The sequence below is a fragment of the Delphinus delphis genome, chromosome 11 (assembly GCF_949987515.2).
Source record: "Delphinus delphis chromosome 11, mDelDel1.2, whole genome shotgun sequence".
NCBI classification, from domain to species: Eukaryota; Metazoa; Chordata; class Mammalia; order Artiodactyla; family Delphinidae; genus Delphinus; species Delphinus delphis.
In genome coordinates, this window is record NC_082693.1 from 89,998,619 (window position 1) to 90,004,681 (window position 6,063).

Genomic DNA, 6,063 nt, shown 5'->3' on the forward strand with positions numbered 1-6,063 from the left:
TTACTTTTTTTTTTTTCTGGAGAATTACTTTTTAAGTACCGATGCCTGGGTCTCCATCCCAGCGATTCTGATATTAATTGGTCCAAGGTGAAGCCTGAGCCTGGAGATTATTTAAATCTCCTAGAATAAGCTAATGTTTGAGAACCACTTGTCGGTTCCAGTAGTTCTCAACCATTAAGGTGCATCAGAGTTTCTGACTGAGCAGGTCTTGAATGGAGCCTGAGGGTTTGCATTTCTACAAGTTCCCAGGGGATACCAATGGCACTGATCCAGGGACCACACTTTGAGAACCAATGGTCTAGATTACTGCTTTTTAAACTTCAATGTGCATAGCAATCACTTGGAGAATCTTGTTTAAATGTAGAGGCAGATCCAGTAGGTCTGGAATGGGGCCCGCGAGTCTGTATTTCCAACAAGATCCCAGGTGATGCTTGCAGCCCAAACTGCATTGCAGGGTCTAGAATAGGGATCAGAAAACTAGGGCCCATGGGCCAAACCCAGCCCACTGCCTGTTTTTGTAAATAAAGTTTTATTAGAACACCACCTCACTCGCTTATTTACACATTGGCTATGGCTGTTTTTGCAAGAGCGGCAGAGCTGAGTGGTTGCGATAGAGAACACATGGGCAGCAAAGCCAAAAATATTTACTACCTGGTCCTTTACCAGAAAAGATTGCGGACCCCTGGTCTAGAACGATAACCGGTTCTCAAACTTGGCTGTACATTGGAATCAGCTTTGGAGTTATAAAAGCTACTGATCCTATTCCCAGAGATTCTAACGTGATTGGCATGGGGGTTCAGTCTGGGCCTCCAGATTTCTATAAACTTCCCAAATGATTCTACTGTGCATTTGAGAAACGCAGGTCTCCCGGACACACCTCCAGCCCTGCAGCTGTGTCAGTACTTACATCCTTCACTTTAGCTGGAATCTGCTTCCAGAAGAACTAGGCTTCTGCTTTTATCAGCTGCTTTAGTTAAACACGACAGCCAGCTGGGTCCTGAGCCGTGCCCCTCCCCAGGGGAGAATTTTGGAGGAGTTTCTGCTCCTTCCAATATGTCAGGTTTTGCATGCTCATTTGCAATACATAAATGGACATTCCCACCCATTCCCAGTTAAACTTCATTCAGTTTGCAAAAAAAAAAAAAAAAAGTCCATCCTGACCCCATCCCACTGAGACAGTCACCGCTGTCTGGATTGAGCCATGGCATGAGGCCACACACCAGATGTGCTCCTCAAAACATGAGAATTGTCCTTCCCGGAAATAAGGAAAAGAGAGAGAATTACTGGTAACAGGAGGGGAGTTTTCAGGCCTCCCTTTCCAAATGTAGTGTATACAAGCCCTTGGCAATGGGCTCCAATTAAAGTCCCTAGGAGTCCCCTGGTTAAAATATTTGCATATCGCACGGGGAGATCAGCTCGGTGCTTTGTGACCACCTAGAGGGGTGGGATAGGCAGGGTGGGAGGGAGGGAGACGCAAGAGGGAAGAGATATGGGGATATATGCATATGTATAACTGATTCACTTCGTTATAAAGCAGAAACTAACACACCATTGTAAAGCAATTATACTCCAATAAAGATGTTAAAAAAATTTGCATATAGCCCTTTAGTAAACCCCAGCTTTAGAAGGAGAAATGTTGAAAGAAAAAAAATCAAATGGGCACTGCAGATAAAGCAACTGAAGGTCACGAGGTTATTTCCCAATTTTACATCGCAGATAATGACGGAACCAGATTTTGACACCTACTGACTCATTACATTGTGATGCACAGTCTTATAATGCATGTGTATCCTTTTTTTCATTTGAGTTAGAAAAACCATGTTCCAAAAGGTCCCAGCCCTGACCACTGGATGCCTGTTATCCTCGGATCCATGACAAGACAATACAGTGCTGGCTGCAGCTGTCAGCCAGAGCGAGAGAAAGTTCCTTCTAGCTCCTGCCAGGCTGAGGGAAGAGGCTCGATGTGCAGGTTCAACGTGTGGAAAAGGTCATACGCATCCCTCTGTTGGCGTGCAGTGTTGCTTCGGCAGATACTGACCATCGCCTGCCTAGGCGTCATTCCTCCCTTCTCCCTTGCTAATAAAACGTCCGTTTCATTCAGGTGACAAAGTGCCTAGCTCAGGAGATAAACCATGACTGATTGGCCCAAACTAGTTGTACAATCTTATTTCCCTTTGCCAGGTATTAGGTCTGAGAATTGGCATTCGATCCAGTTCTGGAAAAAAAGATACTCAGAGGAGACAACCAGGTGCTTCTGGGAAAGCTATTTCTATCTAGTAAGAGGGAGACATCCTCTCCCTTACTGTTTGGTCACTGCAGTGAGGGCATGATCCTCAAAGCTGAGGCAACCATACTGCCCTCATGATAAAAGACATTACCCAACACACAAGAATACTTGACAGAGCAGAAAGATAGGAAGATCTGGGTCCCTGATGACACCATTCAGTTGCTGAAACAGCCCTGTAACTACCTAATTTCCTGTTAGGCAAACAATTAATCTCCTTGTGCTTTAAGCCACTGGTAGTTGGGTTTTCTATTACTAGCAACCAAACACATCTATATTAGTTATCTATTGCTGCATAAAATCACCACACACTTAGCCATTGAAAACAACACATGTGTATGATCTCAGTTTCTGGAGGCCAGGAATCTGGGCACAGCAGAGTTGGGTCTTATGCTCAGGACCCCTTAAAGAGGCTGCAGGCAGGTTGTCTGCTGGGCCTGGGGTCTCATCTGAAAGGACTCTGGTTGTGAAAGGATTTGGTTCCCTGCTGGCTGTTGCCTGGAAGTCACCCTCAGTTCCCTGCCATCTGGGCTTCCCCAGAGGGCAGCTCACAATGTAGCCGTAGCCGCTGGCTTCATCAAAGCCATCAGGAGAGAGATTCCACAAATATAACAGAAGTCAGCATCTTCCATAATCCAGTCACAGAAGTCTGCACCTTTGCCATATTCCACTGGGTAGAAGAAAGTCACAGGTCCTGCCCACTCACACAGAAGGATTTAGACATGCCAGGGGGTGGGCATTACTGGAGCCATCCTTCAGCCTGCCCACCATCCTTATTGATACATCTATTGATCAAATTCAGATGAAAATCTTCCCCTCCCACCTCACCTGGACCCTGAGTGAAACAACCCAACTCCTATAAAATACTTTTAAGGCACTTGGGCAATTTTGAATATAAACTATATATTAGATGATATGAAGAAAACATGTTAATTTTATTAGGTGTGCTAATAGCACTGTGATTCTATATAAGAAAATGACCCTTTTCTTTTCCTTTTATCGCCATGGTGTGCGGCTTGCAGGATCTTAGTTCGCCAACCAGGGATCGAACCCTGCCCCGGCAGTGAAAGCTCAGAGTCCTAACCTCTGGACCACCAGGGAATTCCTGAAAATGACCATTTTTTAGAAATACGTAATAAAGTATGTTGGGATGAAATGCCATAGTGTCTGAAGTCTACTTTCAAGTATTTCAGCAGGGAAAAAGGAAAAGAAAATGGATAGAGCAAATGTAACAAAAACACAGTAATTATTGATGAATATATGAGAAGTCATTGTACTATATCTCAATTTTTGAGTATGTTCAAGTTTTCTATAATTATTATTTTAAATCTGGCTATTCTTTTATGACCTCCATAAAGCGAAGAACTCCACATTAAACACAGAAGATTGAGCAAACTTGTGCTGAGAATACACAAGTGGCTCTGAGCTGATGTCCTCCAAGGTCTGTCCCTGCCTCCCTCACCATCCTGCTGCTTTCCTACACATATGCTCTCACCCTGCCAACCGAAAACAACCTATTTCCCCAAACAGACCACGATCCTTCATGCCCCCTACAAGCTTTTGCGTATTCTGCACCTTTCCCTGGTGGTTTCTTCCAACACCTCCCTCAATGCCATCTACCTATCTGGTCTACCTCCAAAATTCAGCTCAAGTGTCAGATCTTCAGTGAGAACTTTCCTGACCCCATCTGCTATGTAGAATGGACCCTCCCTCTCTGGAGCTCCCACTGTGCCTTGTGCACTATAATGATTATTATAGTACGTATCACAATGTATTGGAATTATCTGCCTTTGTATCTGATTTCCCCACCAGGCTAACAGCTTCTTGAGAATACAAGATTTCTCATTCATCTCTGTATCCAGTGATTAACACAGGGCTTGGCACACGGTAAGTGCTAAACAAATGTCTGTTGAACAAATAAATGAGAGATCGAATGAATAAATAAATGAATGAAAAAAATCTATACATCCAATTGCAATCTATTGATCGGGTAGAGACGAGTCCCGGAAGAGCATCGGCTCACTAAGTGATTTCTGCAAACCAGCTGTGCCTCCCTCACCACCTGAGTCTCCCTTGGTCTCAATATGGGATCGTTGCAAATCCCAATACAGAAAAGACCCCAGGATGCTGATATTAAGACAAAGCACGAAGCACAATTCCTTTATATGCCTCAGAAACAGACACCAAAAACAATTTTTAAAGAGGAGCTGCAGAAATTGTCTTCAAATTGATCTTGGAAAGGATAGCTTCGTTGGCAGCTACCGTTCTGTGCGGGTAGCGCTCAGAACAACAGGGCCATGGGATAGGGAGGCAGATTTGGGCTCAATATCAAGAACTTTCTTGAGGCAAGTTCCCCATTTTCTGAAGAAGTTCCCCATTTACCCAAAAGTGAACAGTTACTTACCAAGCACCTATGGTTCCAGGTGTTGGGTTACTCCCAGGAACAGCACAGAAAGGTAACTACCCTTGGAAATGACGTGCTGGATAAGCCAAGGCCAAGTCTGGGCGACTCCAAGAATATTGCAGAGGGGGTCCTTTCAACCTAGACTCCCAGACATTGGACCAGATAATCTCTACAGTTCCTTCCAAATATCAGAGCTGTTCTTCTTGTCCTAATGCTCCTTTCCCAGTTATAAATTTCACATAGTGGCTTCTAGGCATCTTCTAGGGAGACTGGAGAAGATACTAAATATCTTCTATCAAAGAATGTAAACTGAATCATATCTCAACAAAGGGAGATAGAGGGAGGGAGGGAGGGAGGGAGGGGGAATGAAGGGAGGGAGGGAAAGAAGCGAGAACCTCAGGGACAAGAACCCAGACAGGCAGTCTGAGCAGCAGATCCACAGGGCAAGGGTGGAAGAGGGGCAGAAATTAAGGCCACTGGTGTCATCTAGGTGAGAGATGACAATAACAGTGGTGGACACAGACCTGGGAAAAGCTGGGGGGAAAATGTAAACTTGAGAAAGCAAGAACCACGTGCCTCTGGTTTGCCATTATATTCAGAACTTGGCACATAAGAGAGAACACAAAATTGAATAAATATATAGTAATGGAAGTGGGTGGGAGGGGACAAAAGCAAGAGGGCCATTATGGTTGGGATGATTGGGGTGAGGGGAGCTTTATGTATGTGAGAGATATGAAGAGTACAAGAAATAAGGAGAAATGAGTATTAAGAAGTTTTGTGGGCTTCCCTGGTGGCGCAGTGGTTAAGAATCTGCCTGCCAATGCAGGGGACACGGGTTCGAGCCCTGGTCTGGGAAGATCCCACATGCTGCAGAGCAACTAAGCCCGTGAGCCACAACTACTGAGCCTGCGCGTCTGGAGCCTGCGCGTCTGGAGCCTGCGCTCCGCAACGGGAGAGGCCGCAACAGTGAGAGGCCTGCGCACCGCGATGAAGAGTGGCCCCCGCTCGCCGCAACTGGAGAAAGCCCTCGCACAGCAACGAAGACCCAACACAGCCAAAAATTAATTAATTAATTATTTTTAAAAAAGAAGTTTTGTTATGCCTTTTAATGCCAATTCTCTTTGTCATTTTCTCAAGAGGACTGCAATACAAAATTAAATTGCCTGTTCAGCTACTTTTGGGTTCTGGACTGATCATTCTTTGCATGAGATTCCTGTTGAAAACAGATAAAAAGTGGCCTACAATTTATATGAGTGACGATGTTTTTAACATGATAGGAGACCACAGCATTAGTCAATCGGCAATGATATCTTTGAGATGCCAGTCTTATGCAAAATGAGAACGCCATAGCATTAGCTCGACATACAGCAAACTT